The sequence below is a fragment of the Phasianus colchicus genome, chromosome 2 (genome assembly GCF_987193195.1).
Source record: "Phasianus colchicus chromosome 2, bPhaCol1.hap1.1, whole genome shotgun sequence".
In the NCBI taxonomy this organism is placed as follows: Eukaryota; Metazoa; Chordata; class Aves; order Galliformes; family Phasianidae; genus Phasianus; species Phasianus colchicus.
The window spans coordinates 72,337,545-72,360,482 of record NC_143437.1 but is presented as its reverse complement, the minus strand read 5'-3'; the positions used below and the strand labels follow the sequence as shown (position 1 = coordinate 72,360,482).

General features: G+C 41.0%; 1 protein-coding gene across 1 annotated transcript in view; it reads right to left on the bottom strand.

Annotated features, from left to right (window-relative positions):
- Positions 1–18,622, bottom strand: part of GPR63 (G protein-coupled receptor 63) — a 28,196-nt gene extending 9,574 nt beyond the window's left edge. Inside the window, exons 1-2 of the mRNA XM_031610995.2 lie at positions 18,250–18,622; positions 933–1,049 (exon numbers count right to left, since the gene is read on the bottom strand). The gene's annotated coding sequence lies outside the window, so the exon portion shown is untranslated. The remainder of the gene's footprint in view (positions 1–932; positions 1,050–18,249) is intronic.
- Between the last annotated feature and the right edge of the window lie 4,316 nt (positions 18,623–22,938).

The following is a 22,938-nucleotide window of genomic DNA, read 5'->3' as shown; positions in this document are numbered from 1 at the left end:
CAGGAGGGTCAAGGGCTTATTTTGTTTAAAAAAAAAAATATATATATATACATAGACAGAAAATACTGAAGCATGTGTTCTGTCATGTACCACTATTAAAGCAAACTAAAACTCCATTTCAGTATGAGTTAAACACTGTTTCTCATGTCATTAAGAATAAGCAGAGACACATTGCAGTGGAATGCCTTCCACAAAAGCCAGTGCAAAGGGTGAATCAAAGCACAGATCAGCAGGGACAATGTTCTCTTACTCACTTGAACCCCCTGAAAGGAACTAGCAGCTTTCAGTTGTAATAACTATTTACATGTCCTTAATTGAAACTAATCAACTGCAATGCACAAAACTACTCACAAGAAGCATTAGTTTAATTTAGAAAGTTTTCCTCTTTTCCACTCTATAAATATTATTGCAGCAATTTTCAGAGGGAAGTACGGTGGGGGAAGCCATCTCTGTTTGGGGTCATTAGGTACAACTAATTGACCTCCTGAAGATATTTATTTCTATCCTTAGTTCAGAGAGCCATTAACTGTCAAGAAATGCCAACCATGCAAACCATTATTATTATTCTAAACTACAAACATGCAAAATGTAATTAATAATTTTATATTCTCTTGAGAAAAATCATGTTCTGAATTTGTAGCTCATATGAAAGGACTTAGATAGTTTTAAATTCATTTCTAGTCCCAGACTCTTTCCTGTTCCCAGCTTTTCCCACAAAGTCAACAGCCATATTAACCATCTGCATGTCGAATAGTGAAGTGAATACTCTTGAAGAGCTAAGTGTAAATGCTGAAAATATTATTGAAAACATGATCTTCACTTCTATCTCTGCCTAGTTATTAATATAAAACTATCAAGTTAGAAGCTTCCTAAATACTTTGCTTCCTAAATTTTAAGTGGAACTTTGGATCATACATGCAGTCACTACATACCAATTTTGACAACGGAGAAAAAAAAGCATATGAATCCAGACAGGCTTCCATGAAGAATAGGAATCATAAGTCATCTTGTGCTGTTCTGCTCAGCAAATCATTCCTTTTCCAAATAACCTGTCCAAAATAAATACATATACATTATTGACATACTTACACAAAGAATAAGAACAGAACTGCAACAGTTTTCCCTGTAATAAAATTTTATTTTTTTATTGGGAAAGGTAGAATACACTGTGTATCCTGACAGAACACAGATCGCATCTCTGTATTTTGCAGAAGGTACAGATCTTATGCAGGACAGTTTCATTAAGCCAAATTGATCCTCAGGTCTCAGCCGTGGAACATTAAAATCTCAACATTCAATACTGAGATATTCCAGGACTAGTGCTACATCCTGTTATAATTTCATCCAGATATGTGTAATTAGTTTGGCAACTAGTGTACCAAAATTGGTTGCCACAAGTCTTATTCCATCTGTTAAACTACGCATTTAGTCTAAAACATGAGAAACCTAAGGTTGAAACCTCAAAAGCCTCTCAGAAGAAATGCCATTTAAACTCACAGGATACTCCTGAACATCACAAATAAGCTGAGTAAGCATTTCCCAAGAAGCAAAGATATCAGAGTAATGGTACTGGCAAAACAAAAGGCAAGAAAGCAGGTCTGTAGAGGAAGAACAAGCAAGAGCAAACAACAGGAACAAACAGGATCTTAGCATTTCCACTGTATGCTCCAGTACCAGTCAACCATCAGCTATCATCAAGGTTATTACGTCTCAAGTAGCTAAAATGATATTTGCAAAATGGGCCAACCACAGCTAAATGCTGCATATTCATTCCTGACATATATGTTGTTAATTGAGATACCAAATTTCAGTGTAGCTTCCCCATATATACTCAGAAGGAAGCTAGAAAATTTCTACGAGTCTTGAAAGCTGAGTGTATGTTATACCAAAAGATGCCAGTGACCTGACTTATTTCTAAATATTGTTTTAATATAAAAATCAAAAGATTTTTAAACAAAGATATAGGACACAGATACTTTGTTGTTTTTAAAAGATATAATAATCAATCTCTTTCAAAACAGTAGAAAGTCACTGCCACGCTGAAACAAGGACAGCAGGATCTTTCATGAACAAGTTTCTAAATAAATGTACATGGGGGCTGGAGGGCAAACTAGCCAACAGGTTTACAGTGATCTCCTAGGAGGGAAGCACTAAGAACAATTTATACTTCAAGACCACTCATAATGTCCTGGTTCCTTCAGCCACTGCAGTGCTGATTTTCTGTACATGCAATCAAATTAACAGGGACTTCAAACATTCAAAATGTAAGGCCTGATTTGCCAGACAGGTACTTACTGAGAAATGTGCCTTCTACAGAACAAACCTATTTAGGTAGTTTTGTGTTGGCAACCAGAGGTTAACATTTTCCAAATGACGTTCCTTTTTCTCCCCCACTATAAGTGATTTGTTCGGCTTTTTGTTTGTTTATCTGTTTGATAATGTGAACAGAGGGGAAAAGCTCTGTAATCCTACACAGTTCTGCAAGGAATTTTAAATGTGAGGATTCCAGTTCCACCACAAAGCCTTCCTGAGAGAAATTCCCAAGCCCTGTAGCAGGAGGACTGATCTGGATTAAGACAGAACCTGGCAAGCCAAGTTAACAGCTTCACGCTTCTGGCCTGAAGCTGCTGGCATACAAAGATCAAAGCATAAGAGAGTGGCCCAGATCTGGCCTCAATATGCTACGAGGTACTTAATATGGATCACATTCAAGACAGTGCTGGGCAAAACTTGTAAACACTGACGATCTCAGAGGAATTTGCATCTTCTCAGGTCTAATTCAACTCCTCAAGCCAGGAACTGTCATTTACAAAGACCTGAAAGAGCAGAATCGAAGAAATCATTAAATTTTAAAACATTTCCCACAGCATTTGGACTGCACTAAAGACTCAGCAACAGGTTACATAAGGCCTCAATGCTTTCTCTATACTATTGCCTTTCAAATGAGTTGTAACTTTTGTCAAGTACTTTACTGGTATTTCTCTACATTTAGTTGCACTTAGTCCTTGGTCACTTTTTACATATTTTTCTTAATGTATTCCTGGCAATTCAAAATGTACTCCAAAACCTTAAATGTACCTAAGTACTGAAAACTTCCTTTCTCCATTAAAAAATAAATAAATAAATAAAAATCAGTCTGTGAAAAATTACAGGCAAGCAAAAAAAATCTGCTTTGAGTCACAAAATTTTAACATCTGTCCTAAGACTATTTTAGACATCTGTCCTTAGACTATTTGTGTCTAAGGATATTTTTTCATATAGAGCAACTTCTCCAGTACATTCTCTAATTGAATGGAAAATTGATATTTCATCTTCATATACCACAGGTAGAGACCTACAGGTTTCCTGTATTAAATTGCTCATTCCTCCTTTGTAGTGCTGCAGTACACTCAGCATACTACTGCACTGCCATCTACTAATAGGGGAAAATGGATTTTCTTGTTCATTTTCCTAATAAGATAAAAATTTTCTCAAATGCAAAGGGTTAAAAAATTAACTTTTTAAAACGAGTAACACTATCATCAACAGTGTATTATATTGATGGAATTTATTAAGCTGACTCTCCCATAAGAATAAACTTGATTTTGAACTAAAATCAATTTAATGCAAACTCATCTTTTTTACAGAAAGATGCAGAGACACTAACGGAGAAGGGATTAGTCACTGATAAGTGATGAGCCAGCAGTGTGCCCTTGTGGCCAAGAAGGCCAATGGTATTCTGAGGTGAACTAAAAACAGCATGATTAGCTGTGACCCCTTCTACTCTGCCCCAGTAAGGCCACATCCTGAATACTGTGTCCAGGTCTAGGCTCCTCAGTTCAGGAAAGACAGGGAATTAGTAGAGAGAGTCCAACAGACAGCTACAAAGATGTTTAGGGGCCTGACACGTCCTCCTTATGAGAAAAAGCTGAGAGACCTAGGACTGCTTAGCCTGGAGAAGAATGAGAGAGGATCTCATCAATGCTTACAAATATCTAAAAGCTGGAGTCAAGGCTTTTTTTGATGATGTCCAGTGACAGGACAAGAAACATAGGGAACATATAGGAACATCAGAAGTTGCATACAAGCATGAGGAAAAACTTTACAGTGAGGGTAGCAGACCACTGGAACAGGCTGCCCTGAGAGGTAGTGGAGTCTCCTTCTCTGAAGGTACTCAAGACTTGGATGCCTTTCTGTGCTATCAACTGTAGGGAACCTGCTTTAGCAGGGGTTGGACTGGATGGTCTCTGGAGGTCCCTTCCAACTACATTTCTATTAGAATGACACACACACACACACAACATCACTGAATTTGTACTCTCTTCAAATCGCGAAGCCCACACCAGGTTTCTGAGATGTGGGTGAGTTCCTAGAGCAAAAGGGTCAGTCCTGATTATGCTTCTCTCATAGAAATTCAGCTCATTCTACTGTCAAATTCTGTTTCTGCCCAAGAGGCCTGCTGATGCACCACAGGTGATCTGGATCTTGCTTCTTGGCATGTCACAGAACCATAGAATCACAGAATTGCAGGCGTTGGAAGGGAGCTCAAGAGATCATCGAGTCCAGTCTCCATGATAAAGCAGATTCCCTACAACAGGTCGCACAGATAGGCATCTGGACTAGGTCTTGAATGTCTCCACAGGAAACTCCACAACCTCTCTAGGCAACCTGCTCCACTGCTCTGTCACTCTTACCATAAAGAAGGCCTTCTGCATGTTCGTATGGAATTTCCTGTGTTCAAGTTTTAGGCCACTGCTCCTTATTGCTGCATATCACTGAGAAGAGCCTGGCCTCATCCACCTTCTCTGCATAGCTCTTACTTGGCTTACAGAGCAGACATGACCATAACAAGTTAAATGAGTTCACCATGTTTCAGCAACAGAAATGCTGCTTCTTGTAGCATCCTGCTCTGAAAGCTCTTAAATGCTGTCCAGATAAGATTTAGCTTTAAGCTACATAAAGATTTAGTATTTTAAATATGCATGTGTGTATACATGTCTGCATGCATCTTTGATAGTTACTAGCATCTCCAATCAGCCAAAACCAGAAATGCTTAACACAACAAAATACTACAGCAGTAGGTTGCGTTCTTTTCCAGATTTACCCTAAATTTATTGTGATAGTCTAACTCAGACTAACAGTTACACATTAGACTAATATCTTATTTTTCATAACATGGAAAGAGGCTTTTAATTATTTTAAGCCATGTCATCTAATTGTTTTTATGGCTTCAGACTAATTTTTGGCTCATGCCAGTCAACTGAAATAACACTCTGAAGACAGTAAATTCACCTCTAAGAAACAATCCTAGTTAGAAATCAATCCTGTTCATACAACAGATTAGAAAAATTGTTAAATTGAAGAGTTCTCATTTGGACAGCTCAGGGTGAGATGACATATCACAGACATGCAGATCCTGTGCAATACAGTCAGAAACAATTTCTATACAGGTGTGACTGACAAGGCTTGGAAATGTTGCATGAATCATGAACCTTTTTTTAATAAAAGATATTTGTAAGTCAAAAATATTTAAATGAACCAATGTGGTGATTTTTAAAGCACGCTGTTTTGTTTTAATAATAGAAGAGATAACACTTTAATTCTTTGATTTTTTTAAAAAAAACAATGCAAAGAAAAATATCAATCGAACAATTCAAACCCTTTGTAGGACTATTTGTAAGCACCTTCTGTTGCAAATAACTTTATAGCTAATTGAGTGGCTTTTGCAATACTCTGTGGTATTCTGCTACTTAGAAACTATTAAACAAACTGTACACCAGATCAGTTGTCTCCCAGGATACAGTTACGGCATTCCCAGTCCACAAACCTAACAGGACATCTTAATTTGGCACAGTCAGCAGGATCCTCTCACTGTTGGAAGTTCTGGAGATTACCCTGTAGCTATATGCCAGGGTATCCATAAGACAGAAGAGGTATGAGGGATACTGACACTTCACCCGGGAGCAGGAGCATTGGGAAGTGACCTATCAGCTATATGCCAGGATGGTAAGCCAGGAGAGGATATGTGCAGTGGCAAGCTATGGCTGCCCAGGAAATGCCAGCGCTGGATTGCTCCCCTGTAACTGAGAAGTTGAAAAAGTATAATGCATGCCCTCCACTGGAGGGAATGACTTAGTCTCAGAACACCTGGCATCTTCCCAATCCTGCAGAGGAAAGGATTACAGTCCTTGCTGCAAAGCAAAAAACCACCACGATGCATGCTGTATTATAAGTAGTGTTGATGGCAGCTCAAAAGGATAGGTATTTCAATAGACAAACAGAAGGGTAAAAAAATGTACGGGACATATCTTTGACAGGTGGAAACCAAGTCTTGTTATCAGAAGATGAGGCACGGGGATATTATGGGCCTGGAATTTACTTAACTACCAATGATTGAGCAGAATACTCGTCCTTAAAGAGCCATGAACTGGGCTGGTTAACTTGGTTCTCCTGGAGAAACGAGAGACCCAATGTGTACTGAAACCCAAACTGTAAACCATTTGACAGAAAGCATGCAAAAGGATGTTTGTCTCCAAGTGATGCATAATAGGTAATTAATTCAGGGTCTGACAGACTCTTTGAACTTATTCAAAGTTAAGTTACAAGAGTGTTTGCATGATGTGTTGGCCCCATGAATCAGACAAGACAGGGAAATCAAAGAGAGACCATGACCCGGAGAAAAATAGCTCAGAAGGATGGGAACTCAGGGGGAATATTGTTAAATCTAAGCCTGCCATTAGGAGAGCAGAACAGCAAGGAAATCACCATCCCCCTGGAGCAAGGAGAAGTATATTATGTGCTGAAGGTATCAAGAAAGGGGTCTCTTGAGATTTGATAGAAGGCCTACAGTGGCATTAGAAAAGCTGCATTTTAACATATTTAATGAATCAACTGCCATCAAAAATTATCTTAATTAAATTTAAGACATTATTCAGTATCTGCAGCAGAATGACAGTGGAAGGTGGCTAGTTAAAATCTTACTTATTCTTGGACTTTCACTCAGAGAATGGTTAATATCGCTTCTACAAACAGGAAATGTAATCATTATGTTGCTTCTATTTTATTATTGCATTATCATGTGTAAAGTCTATGCCTGCTTGTTCTTTTCTATTTTTTTTTTGTGTGCTATGTACAAATCAACATCAAAGACAAACTGTAAGATGTTTGAGTCATGGTGTGGAGGCCTGTGCTACAATGAAAAAAAAAATCACTGAAATGACCAAGGAGTTATTTGAAACTGCTGAGCAGATCTCTTGAAAGCTGGATTGATCTGATCCCCTGTTAAGCTTTCTAAGATTCATGGAGTGGGGAAAACAGCTTGTAAATTATTGAAATTATGATTTTAGCTATTAAAATACAATTCTCGGAAGTTATGATATCTAGAAAATTACTTCTCTTTTATCCTTTCTCCTCATTCTTTGTCTTCTTTTGGTCTATCTATCTGCTATATTCAGATCACCACAGTCTATGAATCCTTCGAGTTGGAAGGGATCTCTGAAGGCCATCTAGTCCAACTCCCCTGCAATGGACAGGGACAAAATGAAGTTTGAGCCATGAGATGGACCAACAAAAAAACACTATTTCTGTGGTTTATCTGGAGTAGTCTCAAACACCTGCAAGATAAGACCACTGCCATGACAACGCACTAACTGCTGAAGACATGGTCAGACAAGGGAGTCCTGTGCAGGCAATCTTACTTGGTCAAAACTTCTGTTTACTTTTATGTTTTGACTACAGACTTGCTGATGACAAACTTGTTGATGGTAAACACTGTAAACACGGCAGGCACAAAAAGAATGCCTGAGAGAAGTTTAAGGGTCTTGAAGTCTTTGGTACCTTAGGGGCTTCAGAACCTCTGGATGAGCATTCTCACAGATCAAGCAACCTTCCCCTCCCCACTGGCTGGGTCAACTGGAACCTGGACTGGTGATGCTTTTCTTTCTGTCCCTCTTTATCCTCACCACCACCCTCAGTCTCTTTTTCCTTTCTTTTTCCCCTCGTAAGTACTCTGAATGGGGGTAATAAGCTTAACACACAATTTCTAATTTGATTTCAACTACTCAGAGACTGCTGAAAAAATTCAGACTCATACTCATTTTTGAAAGAGAAGCACACTGACAAAGTCAGTAACAAAATTACGGGCAAGATGTATAGGGGAAAAAAAAAATTAACAACGTCCATCAGAAGAAACCAGGAAATGAAACCCTTGCCAGTGTGCTTTATAAAAATCTCTTTATAATCCCTAAAATATTATTTGTGTTGGAATTAACATTACTTAGTACAAGATTCAGAAAAGGATACATATCAAATCAGAAGCAATGCTCCTCCTATATTTCCAAGGCAAAAATGTTGATTTTAAACTACTTGTTAAACTGTCAACTAAAATGTATCTTTTCTGCCTTTCTTTAGGATAGATGAAGTAATTTTGCCTGATCTAGTTATTTTCTCTTTATTTCTATTGAAAACACTTTCCTACTCCAGATGTCAAGCTTCTATCAGCAGCTCTTGTGCACTCTGAGGTGATTCAAAATAACAGAAGCCTTTGACTAACAAAGATTGTTTTTTTTCTACTTAAAAATTTTAATAATGTATTTCTCCACATTGTCTCCAATAAAAGCCAACACTGTTACACATCATTTCGTTTACAAGAGAAAAGATCACTTCAGCATCCCTTATTAAAGTACGGCTCTCATCCATGTTAAACCAGCAGTCTAACAGCCACAATTCATTCTTCAGAAAAGTTTTATCTTGCTTGCTGTCTTCTCCCTGCTACCTTATTTCCTAAGCTACCTTATTTCCTAAGGGCACTCTGCAACAGCAGTTAATGTGATCCACCAGCAAACTCTTCTCCTTGATGGCTTTCTCATAGTTTCCAACTGCTCCCTCTCCACCCAACAGACATACAAGAGAGGATAGAGACTTTCAGGAAAGATGCAATGGATCTTTCTGGAAGGAAATAGCCACCTGAACAATTAATCTGTCTCAATCCTAAAATTTCTTGGAAAAGGGGTACTTCAAGAGCAAATCATAAATCATGATTTATATCCTTTAACAGTTTGACCCTGTTCCTGACTATTTCCAAGTGATATAACATTGCTTATATCACAGCAGGTGCTGATCCATTTACAGGCTAACAGTACCCCTATCAATGTAATAAAGCCAGCCATATGACAAACATGCAGGGAAAGACTCTAGTGCACTTAATGTCATCTCCTCCAGTGACCTCTACTGCCTACATGGCTGAAAAGGACAGAAATTCTTTCTTCCAATGTACTCTGAATAGCAGTTCTAATGCTGCACGCTGAAGAGGTTTAACACTGAACACCAGAATGTATTTTATTGAAAATTTCATTTCAATTCAGCAAACAGAATGGTAATTCTAAGAACCACCTGTACATACTTTAAATTCTTCCTCAGCCTCCCATTTTCTATTTATGGCATAAACTATCTTTGCTTGGTAAGTTCATATACTTTTTATTTTTACAATGAGCTTTTCAGATATCCTCTTTTCATTATAAAAGTACTTAAGTTTCTGAAGCGCTACAGACACAACCAATTCCTGATCTCATTGTAGACCTCTAATTTCTTTTCTTAAGCAAAAATAACTCATGACATTCTTGCATATTGCTCCATTTTGAGTAAGCATTCCCCCAAAATAATATGTTCAAATAAAATTATAAGCACTTGCTCATATACTGTAATTTACACCCATGTATGCACAGGATACAATTTCAAAACAGCACAGCAGACACCCCTGTTTTTGTGCTGCCCTTCACTGTCCATCTTCTACTGTCACTTTGAGGCTTTTGTTTAAAAGTGAGCGTAATCCTAAATGTTTCCTATTGGATACAGACTACTTATTCCTCGTGCATTAAGCCACAATTCACATAATGCTGAGAAAGTGAATAGCACCAGTTATTCTAGTCAGTCAGTGTTTCCAACCCCACCAAGCTTGCAAGGAAAGGACTTCAACTGCAGGAAGGCACTTAGGAGTAAAGCAAGAAATGTGAAACAAGCACATGGTTTACTACCTCTTAAATTACCACTTTGGTTAAGAGGGAAAGGGAGCACCTACAACCCACCTATATGCCCTTTTTAAAGGTTTGTAAGTACTTTGGGATACTCACAGCTCAGGTTCCTGCCTTCTCCTTGTTCAGTCAATGACACCAACCAAGTAAAATATACGTGTTTTATAGCTTATACATGAAATTCCAGATTTATAACTTTATCAGGCCCATAGTAGCTCTACTCTTTCGCACAAACTTGAAATAATCTCAGTTTATTTCATAGTCTTGGGTTTTCAGTAGGACCATGATGCTGAGAGGGCTTTTTAAAACCATAATCTAACTGCTGTCCTGTAGTTTTAATGTCTATTTTAGGATCTGCTTTACTGTACAGTTTTTGTCCATTTTCTAATTTTAATAGCAAATTTTTGTTCAGTGACCCACACACCAGGATGGCTGAGTGGGAATTTAAGGTATCTTTGGTAAATACTAACAAAGCAATGAAAATTAATCAAGTGTAAAATGCAGGAAATTAACTTCTCATTGTATCATCAATTTATCTACCCACCTAAAAGAATTTAAAATACCAGCTTCAAGCAGTCTGATGTTCTAGGGACACTCAGCTGCCACTTCATTTATAGTCTGTTTCCTTAGCAACACTATAATCCATCTGCTGCAGAAAGCTAAATTCCTAAACCATATCCTCCCGTACACCGGAAATAGCCTCAAAAACATTTACAGCATGTAGTCACTGTGATTAGCAAGCACATAAATGAATCCAAAAGGCAATAATGTTCTTAAAGAACACACGCAGTCACAAACTCTCCCTCACTTGAATCAGTGATACACGTACTGCAAACAGCATGCAGTCTTTCATCTTCCAAGTTGAAAGCGATGTTACAACAGCATCACTTCCTTGACACTGTGGTCCTAAGCAAAGCTGCTGAAGACCCGGGTCCCTTGTGCTGAGGGAAAGATTACACACCCCACCTTTATGTCAGAGATGATGTCAGCGTGGGTGTCCCACATTAGAAAGCACTGTCCAGCTGTGTGATGTTCCTTAGACCATGCATGCCACAGCTTCAGGCTGGCCCACAGAACAGTTTGAACCTTCTGTGGATCCAGCTCAACCCTAATCAGTGACTCAAGGCAATGGTCTTTATCATAATATTTTTCAGCCACTTGCTGAAGTAATTTGTTGCCATACTCACCCAAAAACTTTAGGTAAGACCTAAAATACTCAGAAAAATCAGTTTTGAGACCAGAGGATGACAAGCAATTCTGCAGTGATGCAGCCAAGTTAAGATGAAACAGTGAATGCCACCAGGACATCTCCTACCAAGAAGAACAGATACAACTTAAAATAGCAGAATGCATCTCGCACATACATCATTTTGCATAAATTTGGCAACTCCAACCAGCAAACGAAATTCAGTTCCAACCTAACAGCTCGAATTCACAAATATTAATAAAAAATAATTTGTATGTAACAACATCTACATTATATGAGTGACCACAGCAAGATCTCAGAAGGTTATCTATTAATCATAGATTGACTAGTGAATATAGTCGATTAAACTTGCTTTTTGAAATCATTTTCAAAATGCATGTAATCTTTTTTCTGTGTAGATGTCATCTCTTTGGACCCAGCTCTGTTGCCACTTCTCACACTGAGCAGCAAACAGAGAAGCCTTTTGGACAACATCTCACAAACTGCATGAAGCACTCATCAATAAGAAACCCCATCTTAAGATATGACAACAGATTGTTTCCTTTAATAATGCTTTTTTGTTGCCCACCAGCCATATCCTTCCTACTAAGGCTGAGACTGATCTCAGCTAATTTCAACAGAGAACTGAAGTAGTCACGTCAGCTTGGTCAGTAGTCAGACATTATTATTTCTGGAAAGCAGAAGTAATCTAAGCTACAATAGATACCTGAAACAGCTACCTTGTTTCTTAACAGTACAGTGTACGATTTCTACTTCTCTAAGTAAATACATCTGCCTGTATGCATCTGAACTGTTTAAACAATTGGTTCAGTGATATATTTCTGTGTAACAGCTGCATAATGCTTCATAGGTGCATGCCACCCAGGAACAGAGACAGACTTGGAAAACAGCAGGGAAACCTGAGAGAATATATGAGGACTGATTTCAGCCTTGCTGACAACAGTGAGGAGCACATCACTGTACTGCCAATGTACTGTGGAGATGCTTTTTCAAGTCTATTATTTGGGGTGGCCTTGAAAACACGGATGTAATCCAACTCATTTGGATCTAGCAGTCTAACAGCAGAAGTGCTATTACCTGAAATTTTATGCTTTGATTTGATATTTCTAGGAAAGATGCCTGCAGTCTGAATCTGCCTTATCTTACAAAAAAAAAAAAAAAGGGAACAAGGAAGAAAAATGTTCTTAGCTTAGGTTAGCCCCATTTCTATCCTCATAATAAATGCAATGAAAATTTTTTATGGCAGACACAGATGGACACAGATGTCCCAATACCAGTAAGGCATAGCACAACCTCTCCCTGTAATAGATACTCTGAACACGCTTTTGTGAGTCAGCATTAAATATTGCTAGAATTATTTTAAATGTCACCTCCTTATCATAAATGACACACTTGGTGCTTGAGCAGACGTGCTGAAGATTTGGTTGTGTGAAGGATGGAATTAATTTTTCAGCTCTACCAACTCATGTACCCTTCAAATCGTAAGGCAAGAGGTGGGAAGTTTCATTGCTAGCCAGTTCGTTTGGCACCAGATGTGGTAATTCCCCTCCACACCACACACAAATTCACCCAGAGTACTCAATACATGCACACAAAATTCTGGGGTACCAGTGTGCACTTTTGAGGAACTTAACCACCAACACACTGCACACACTCTTTTATGCTTCATGTAGCCGAATGTATGAAGGTTAGAGTTCAGCTTGGAGATTCTCACTTTGTTTCTTAAAATGATTTTGGTAGTAAGGGGAAGGACAAGAAATTTGGATAGGAATACAGCTTGAAATAATTATTTCAATTGAGTGTTTATGCATATATGAAATACATACACATACACTTAGTGACGTAGAAATAAAAATATCATGAATGCATTATGTGCATGTATTTCTAAACACATCTACAAAAAGTACAATTCCAGAAAGAAAAGTCTTGAGAAAACTCAGAAGTGATAACAGACAGAATCAAAGTGATCAAGTAATAAAAGGCTTGCTGGAGTAAATACTATCTACAGAAGATTTGAATCAACATATAATATTATGTGTTTTCAAATTACTTTTCACATTTGACAAAGAATAAGTCATCTGTTTTCACTTTTTCTATCATTATACACAATGAACCTTGAACAATCCTCTGTAAGGAGTAATTCTGCGAGTTTCACTGACGCAGAAAACATGCTTCAATAATCATTTCAGGAAGTATCAAGTACTGAGTTCTAAGATAGCTTTAGAAAGATAGAAGTATTATTTTTTCCATTTGTATTTAAAATTTACCCTTCCTTCTCGTTTGTTGCAGTTTTCCCCTCGTTTTCAAAACTCAAATGGAAGACTTCTGTCTGTGAACTTTTTCCTGTAAATCTGTGTCTATTGCATAAATGTTTTTAAAATGGGGAGAAAGTTTGCATGAGACAGTGAAGTAACGAATAACATGATGCTCCTGTAGAACTGAGATACTACAGGGATAAACAACATTGCAGAAGCACACATCAAAATAAACTTCTGCTCATTCAGAGTGGGTTTTAAATAAGGCATACAACCATATACTGAATAATGACAGTAAAATAGAAGTTTGCAAAGGTGCTCACTGAGGATTAATTTCCCTAATATTAGCTGTCCGAATTGGTGGATAGCAAGGCTAATAGAGGCATCAGGGTTCTCACCACAAAGAGCAGAGGTTCAACACACACAGCAATCCAACCATAGCTGGGATAAACCACTTTCTGAACAAGCTTATTTTTCTCCACTAACTGTACAAGTGCCTGGAAGGCTAGCTGAGAATACAGCAGTGTTACTATACTACATAGCTAATTTCTAACAGATCCCTGAAAGGAAGCCTGTTGTCTGCAGGGTTCAATTTGCCAGGCAGGGGTCCATAGACCTAATGATGCTGAAAACCAAAACAGGATAGCTAGCTTTCAGATCATCAGGCTGAAGGCTTAGATTTACCTCTTAAACCAGCAATCATAGTAACACAGGCACCTACTGGAAAACATAATGCATTATCATGTGAGAGAAAAAGTAGAAACTTCAAAGAGACTAGATAGCTGCAGATTACATCAAGATAAAATATTCTAACTGCCCAATTAAAAATGACCAGCAACTAGAAATTATATATGAGATCAACCAAGGGAAGGTTCTGGCAGAAAAACACAGGAAGCAGCTGGCCAACAAGACAGCCCAGAAGAAACAGGGCAGTAAGGGGAAAATATTGTGGAGAAAACAACAGTAAATTCACCAGACAGCACTGCCAGGCAGATAACAAAATGGAAACCAGGCCCCAGCATTTTGTCATCCTTCTTAAGTCAGCTACATTATATTACATTGAAACTGCTAGATAACAAGGGAAAATTGAGATAATCATCTTCACATTCCATATATAAGTCATGCTACTTCCCTTCCTTGTCCATCCACATATGAATCATAACCTGTGGCTACAGGGTCAGGTAGTTAGAAGTCCAAACCAGCACCTACAGGTTCTAACTCTGCTAAGACAAGAGATGGGATCATAGATACTCCACAAAAATAATTATTTGTTTTAGGGAGCGAAAAAAAAATTGTGAAAATAACACACTTATTTACTTTTTAATGTTAAAAAGTAAATGCTACTAAGGTTTGAAAGTCAGGCTCACAAGACTTGAGAACTAACAGTTATGGAAATCCAATTAAACACTATGACATAGTCTTTAATTATGTGACTAAATACTATTTATCCACACAGAATCCAACCTCCTTTAGAAGGCTCAGCACTCCTTCTCCCTATAATTACTGTGTACTACCATGTCATATTTAATCAACACAAGCCAAACTCCATTTCAGTAACTCCAAGGAGAAAATCAGGGAAGGGATGCAAAAAGCATCCACTGATTTTGGCTGCCTGTTTTTAGATGCTAAATGCTTTGGAAAAAAATGGATCCTATATCGTATAAAGCAGAGCTCCCAAAGGCCTCATCACCAACACTTCATAGCTTTAAATTTTCAAATACTTCTGTGCTTATGTGGCCTGAACAACATTCTTTTAAACACAGCTTTTGTATAATTTCCATCTAGATTGAAGTAAATTAGGTTACAGTTATGCAAGAGATTTCTCTAAGCGCCGTTCAAACCAATGGGACTCCTTCAACACTTCAACATATGCCCAAGTGCAAACAACCTACTGAATAGTGCTTCTGCACAAATGGAGAAGGAAAGGACTGCTCACCTTCCTCCTAAAGCGCACGTTGAGATTAATATTTTCTAATGTTTCATTCAAATGAAATTGAATGGAATTTCACTGAGACCTCTGCTTAAACCGCCTGCTCAGGAAAGCACTTAAAGCACTTACCAAGTCCCACAACACACGTAAGGTTTAAATAAGCTCTCCTCAGCTGAAAATGAGGCAACTAAACAATTTTCCTCAAGTTCAAACTACACCACTAGCTAGGTTAGCAAAATAATGGCTGTTAGCAAGTACAGGGATAAAATACACCATTCTGTTCAAGTATTTTCTTTGTCTGTGAGAGGCAGTGTGACCTGACAGATCAATTTTCAATCTGAGACTCTATTTCTGGATTCTACAACTGAGATTCTTCGGAAAAATAGCCACGCTTCCTCTTGTCTCTCTCTCATTTGTAACAATTAAATCTGATATCCTTGAGAACTGCTTTGAAAATCATTTATGAGACTACTATATGAGATATCCATATCCAAAAAGCAAGCACAGCAAAAAGTGTAACGTTCACAGCATTTCATTACTGAAACAATCTGTGAGATATAGCAAAACTGTGCACCAACTTCAGTGTCAAAAAGAAAGACTGCAAGAATGACCAAGGCTCAGAAGATTTATTTTCAATATCTACTCTAATAATTTTAACAGTGTAGTAATATCTACTGGCATCTAAACGTAAATAATCTTCTCTAGAGAATTTTAAAAAAGTTAATCTGCCCAGCTCAGTACTGTTAGCAAAACAATTTGGATGATATCAAAACAACATCAGAACACAGGCCATGGATGGGTTCACATCTAGCCACTAGGACTGCTTATGGACATGCAGTGCACTGGAAGCATGCTTATGGACATGCAGTGCACTGGAAGCATGCTCCCAGAAGGCAGATGAAAGTTGTGCCATCTCCTGGGTCTGCTTATTCTCCTTCATGGGCAGGCAGGAGAGCCACCAAGCCTCCATTTGCCCCCTCTGCACCCACCTGCACAAGGAGAAAGCAGCAGCCCTAGCAGGTATCAGCAGCTGACGAAGAAAAACAGTACTGTGCAGTGCCTGTGCTCTTTGATGCAGGCAAATTAGATCACTGTGACTGAGCATAGGCTTAAGAAAGACTACTTACAGTGTTACTGATAGACCATACCTGCATCAGTGCACCAAACAACACCAGGAACTACTCCCAGGCTATGGAGATCACTTGATGACACAGACTGCCAACCTGCTGCAGAGCAGCACAGCGTGCTTCACACCCCGGCCCACTACAGCTCTCCCACACAACCCTTGAGCATGATTTGGATGCAGCAGGGGCCAGGGAACAGTCCCAGCAAGTTGCTCTCACACAGCTCCCCTCTCTGTGAAGGTCAGAGCACTGAGAAGAGCTAATCCATGCCAACAGGCTTCAGGGCCAGAGAACGATCTTGGGGATATTTAACTAACAGGTAGAAGATGCAGAATCTCCAGGCTTTATCTGTTGTTACTCTTACAGGAAGACTTTAAACGCCAAGTACCACGAAACACAGAGGAATTACTACACTTTGTATAATATAAGAAAAAAACTAGAAATGAGTAGAGCTCATCTTGGCGTGTTCCAGATCCCTTGGAGCAGGCAGACTTCACACATCGTCCAATTTTAATTTCTTTAGTTTAAAAAAGAAAAGTTCTACATGCATTTGACATGCCTTCTTACAGCGAGGCCACTGCCTAATAAGTGACTCATGCAACAACAGCATAAGGAGCCGAGCTTCTGAGGGACAATCATCTGGCAGTAGACATTTCAATTGAAAGTTATTCAGAAATGGTAACGGCTAGCAATTAGTAGAATTATTAAGTCTGCCTTTACAGACTAAAACTATAATTATAAGTGAATCTAAGATGTTATCCTGGAAACTTGGCTAGAGCAATGTTGGCAAACACATTTTCACAACAGGTAACCACAAAACCATCCATAAAAAGACATCAGAGAGCTGTCAGTAGATCGCTGTTTAAGCAGTACTCTTTGAGATCCCTTCATAACTTCACATATCCAGGAGGAGTCTACGTAACCTACACAGAACTGTCCCTTTTGTAAACCAATCCAGTACGAACACACAGTTCTGGCTAACAATCCCTCTGAGCACGACTGGGAACGTGCCAGCCGTACCCAGCCCCGGCCATCAGCCCCGTGCCCGCTCCTGTCGCGTCCTTCCGGGCAGCCCGTCTCTTGAAAGCTTCGGGCTGCTTTGCGAGGTGAACTTTAAGACGTGCTCTGTGAGCTACAGTAGCCTGCTCTGTATTACTGACTTTTAAAAGCCAAGCACACGCGAGACCACGCTGCACATCCAAAGCAGAAGAGCACGCGTTTAGAAAAGACGAAAGAACAACCGGCGTTGTTCGGCGAGGCACTTCTATTTTCCGGGAGTGCTCCCGCGGCACCCTGTAGCTGCCAGCACCAGCAGCACTCGGTCCCCACGCCAACCCTCCCGCACACCCACATGCCGACAGAACGCCGCCTCGCTCACCCCGCGGAGCGAGCCCGGCCCCGGGGCCAAGCAGCGCGCCGGAAGCGCCGCTCCCCCGCCCGCCGCCTTCGGAGGAACCCCCGCAGCGCAGGGCAGCGCCCAGCCGTGGCGGCGGGACCCCGCGGCCGTTCAGTCCCGCCGCCTCCCGGCCGCCCGGAGCCCGAGCAGCCCCCTCGGGACTCCCAGCCCGGGACGGCCTAGCGCAGCCCGCAGTACCCCCGACCGGAGCGGACAGGAATGCGGGCAGCCGGCACAGCCGTACGGTGCCCGCGGGGAACCGAGTCCGCTTCGTCTCTCGGAGCATCCCGGGCAGGGGCAGCCCGGCCGCCGAGCGACGCCTCGCCTCACCTCGCAGCGTGGCCGGCGCCCTGCAGAGCCCCGCGCAGCGCGAGCCCGGACGAAGCCCATCCCTCCGGGAAGTTTCCTGCCGTCGAGGCGGCCGCGGGAAACAAAAGCTTCAAAGGGTAGAGGAGGAGGAGGAGGAGGAGGAAGGGCAGCGCAGGCAGGAAAGTGAGGAGCATCGCTCTCCCGCGGCGCCGCTGCCCGTGCCCACCGGCCCCGCGGAGGGCAGCCCGCTCAGCGCCGCCTCCCCATGCGCTCCGGCGCCGGCTGAGCTGCACGGGCAGCGCCACGGAACCGCCGGACGAGAAGCGAGCAGGCGGCGAGCCAGCGCCTCTTCTCCCCCCTCCCAGCCTGAGCGAGCGAGCGACCGACCGACCGCCCGCGGCAGCCACCCCGCGGCCGCCCGTCCCGCTCGCCGCAGCGCCGCCAGGTCCCGCCCATCCGCACGGGGCTCCGCCTCCCGGGGGCGCGCGCACGCTCCGGCTCGGCGGAGTCGCAGCTGCCGGCGGAGGTGCTTTGCGATCCTCCGCTGAGCTGTCCGGTTCCCGTCCTCGACCCCCGTCTGGTGCGCCCGAGCCCAGTGGCAAGTGAGAAAGGGTCTGCGGTCGCTGCCCACCTCTGAGCGCGTTGTGCGCTGCTGATGAGTCGGAGACGGCGCTCTGAGAAAGCCGGGTTAGGGAGGTGCTGAAGGCAGAGCTGGTAACTCCAACCTCCTGTCTGGCAGGGATGTAAATGCAACACGTGCGTTGCGGTGGTGATGTTGCAGCTCTTCCATATGTAAAGGAAGAAATAATGATAAAATCATAGAATCTTAGAATACCCCGAGTTGGAAGGGATACACAAGGATCACTGAGTCGATCCCCGGGCTACACATAGCACCACCCAAACTTCAAATCCCGTGGCTGAGTGTTGTCCCTGTGCATCTTGAACTCTGGCAGCTCGGGGCCATGGCATTGCTCTGGACAGCCTAGGGTCCATTCCCACCACCCTCTGGTGCAGAACCTTTCCCTAACCCCCCCACCCTGCCCTTCCCCTGACAGAGCTCCATGCTCTCATCCTGTTGCTGTCACTAGAGAGCAGAGCTCAGCACAGCACCTCTGCTCTCCTTATGAAGAGCCTTGAGCCTCCCCTCCTTCTCAGTTCTGAGCTGAACAAAGCAAGGGACCTCGGCCGCTCCACATATGTGCCATCTTTGTGGCCCTCCCTCGGGTGGTTTCTAATAGTTTTGTGTCCACTTACGTGGTGGTACCCAAAGCTGCACACAGTGCTTCAGGTAACACCACACTAGCGCAGAGCAGAGTGGGGCAATCTCTGTGTGTACACTGACTAATATCTGAGGACTAAGATATGCCTTTATGCCAACACACGGATGTTGACGCAGTGTGATTTCTGCCCAGTGCTCTGAATGGCAAAGTGAAGAAATTTAATGAAGCGCGGGAAAACAGTGGGAGTAACTATGACTCTCTTAAGGTAGCCAAATGCTTCGTCATCTAATTAGTGACGCACATGAATGGATGAACGACCCACATTGCTCACTAAGGAGGAAGATTTGGCCAAAACCATATCAACCTCAACCTGAGCTGGGGGACTCCCAATGCTGAGAATTGCAGGGTTATAGTTTGTAATTTGTGGCTGAGGTCTTTGTGATCCATGGTTACAATTAAACAGAGTAGGATAGGATAGGATAGGATAGGATAGGATAGGATAGGATAGGATAGGACAGGACAGGACAGGACAGGACAGGACAGGATAGGATAGGATAGGATAGGATAGGATAGGATAGGACAGAAGAGAATTAAAACAGAACATTATAGTGCAGTTGGAAGGGACAGACAAAGATCATCCAGTCCAATTGCCTGACCTCAGGGCTGACGAAAACTTAAGCCCATTACTGACAGCATTGTCCAAATGCCTTTTGAACACTACCAGGCATGGGACATCAACCAAACCATGAGGAAGCATGTTCCTGTGCCTGGAACACAATTTAACTACTAGTTTTATTGTCATAATTAAAATACATATCATTTGGCATGACTTGCTGTATCTAAATGGGTTTAGAACACCGCAAATTGATATGAGCACTCTTGCGTTCTATTGTATCACAGAACTGCTTGATGTCTGAATCAGGGAGAGTCTTTCACAATCCTCTTCCCTATTCAAACTGCAGTTATGTGACTGTCAGCCAATAACAGATCCCTGTATCAGATCACAGCCACCTGCAATGAGCTCAGAACATGAGAGGAAGGAAAAGGAAGCTTCTGTTCTTCTGAATGGGTCTCTTGAACATGAGGCTGATGTACCAGCAGAACACCAGCAGCTCCATCCGCTGCTCTTGCTTTGGTTTTTAAGAAGTACCACTCTTATCTGACTGAGCTGAGAACCACAACACAAAGCCAAAGGAAGCAATCTGGTGTTAATAATTCTTAACCAAGTAAAATTACATTTATTATTTGAATGTATTTAACAAGTGGCTAGGAGCATGAGTTTGTTATTTTTTTCTTTAGTTCTTTATCAGAGAAAAAAATGCTGCCAAGTTCTACTGCTTGTTTTGGACAGTTTAAAACAAAACAAAAAAAAATAAGTACAATAGCTGTGAGCTCCATTTGTTTTTTGGAGATGGGAGATGAGCTCCTCCCATCTAAAACAAGCATAACTAAACAGTGAGCAAATGCCCCACAGAGACCTCTGATTTCCTTTTCTGTAGTTGTCTGAAGTCTTTCAAGGCTCTTCCTAGTATAGGGGAGATGTAATCTACTGATTCAATTTGAAAATCCTCAGATACTATCACTACACTCCATCTTGTGGAAGAGGCAGCAACATATTTAAAATGATCCTGCAGTGTTCTTTTTTGTTTGTTTGTTTTGCTTTTTTTTTTTTTTTTTTTGAGTAATTAAGTATTAAAGTATTATAAGTATTAAAAGTATTAAAGGGTGCAGTCTGAATAGGAGAGCCAAAGCAGAAAGGAAAATGTTTTCGAGTTGAGGCTACCAAGGATTCCCTGAAATTTCAGTGACTCATTGTAAGACTGAAGAAGCCTATTGAAAAGTACAGCAAGGTTGAGCAGCGCTCTGTGGGGATACGTGGCTGTGGTAAAAGCTCCACTAAGCACAATTGCTTTGCAGGGATACTTGTTTGTTTCCCCTATAATAAGTGAAATACCCTGGCTATATTTAGGAGATTGTACTGAGGATCACCATCTATCTTACAAATATAGCAAATGAAATATCTCAAATGAAGAGGTGCTTGCTGCCCTTCTCAAAACTGCATTTCATGGCTTTTGACCTTTTTTTCTCTTGATGTTCAGTGCTGCTTTAGGAAATCAGAATAGGTATTGAAGCAACAGCTATGAACCATGGAAAAGGCGTATTCATACATATTTGTGTCTGGCTGGATGTAGAGAAAATTGAGCAACTTATTTGGATCCACAGCTATAGAAAGGTTAACCTTATAATAGCTTGCCCTAGGACAAGCTTGAAGAGAAAGCCATTTAACTTTAATGAATAACTTAAAATACAAAGGCCTAGTTATTCCAGCTGTTCCTTGTAGGGAAGAAGAAAAGGGTATCTTGAGAAAGGACTGCAGAAAAGCTTAGTCATTCAGACCCCAAAAGGCAAGGAAATACAGGTCTAATGCAGGTAGAAGTCAAGAGGAAACTGTTGTACAAATGAGGGTTCTATGAGTTACCTCACCCCAGAAACAGGCTCCACACTGAGGTTAAATTTAATATGCAAGAGTGAACCATGACTTTTTTTCAGAGCTCTGCCCTCTCTTGTACTAACACTGATACACATACCTCTCCCCATGACGCAGTGTGGATTAGCAATGCCAATCTTAGTGCTACCATTTTTTGTTTCTTTTAGCATGAAGGGACTTGGCAGAACAGTGATCAAACTTCTGATTGCTGGTACACTTTTCTGCTCCCAACTTGCTAAGCCTGGCAGGGTAAAATTGATCTCTTTTGAGTAATGCCTCAGTGCTGTGAAGGTAGAATGTCTCTTTCTGTCTGCTATTATAATGATGGAGGAAGGTCTCATTAATTCCAGAGAACACCAAAGGCAGGGAGTCTATGTTGATTACTGTATTTATTAGGCTTTTGGTGGCTTCTTGGTCATTTTCCTAGAGCAATGAGTCATCACTTCATTGCTGTACTGATTACATTAAATTGTTGTTATTATTATTACAATATAAGTAACATAATGCTTATGCTAATTTACTTCACATGCCACTGTCAGAATTTTTCAGTTGTCACTTGAAAGCATCTTACATGAGCATTTCAGCATTATTTAGACGACTTCTGATTTTTCTATTCATATTTATGATAGTTAACTCTACTCAGTGATCATTTCCAGTGCAATACATAAAACCTCAGAGTACATGGTCAGGCCTTTTTATGAAGCCAGCAGCACTCTTTGAAGAGAAATCAGGCTGTAGCATGGCTGTTCTTCACCTTTTACTAAAATCCAACCTCACAGATAATTTTTTTTTTCCATACAGCATTAGCTGAAGTGTAATGTGGCGACAAAGGTTACTTTCCCAGAAGAAAAAGTCCACTTTTTAGAAACATCAAACATCAAACATGGATTTTCTATTGAAAATACAGTTAGATTTGTTTCATAACAGTTGCAAGAAATCATGCAGGTAAACAGAAAAAAATAAAAATAAAAAATCAAGTGTTGAGAGATTTTTTTGCACTTA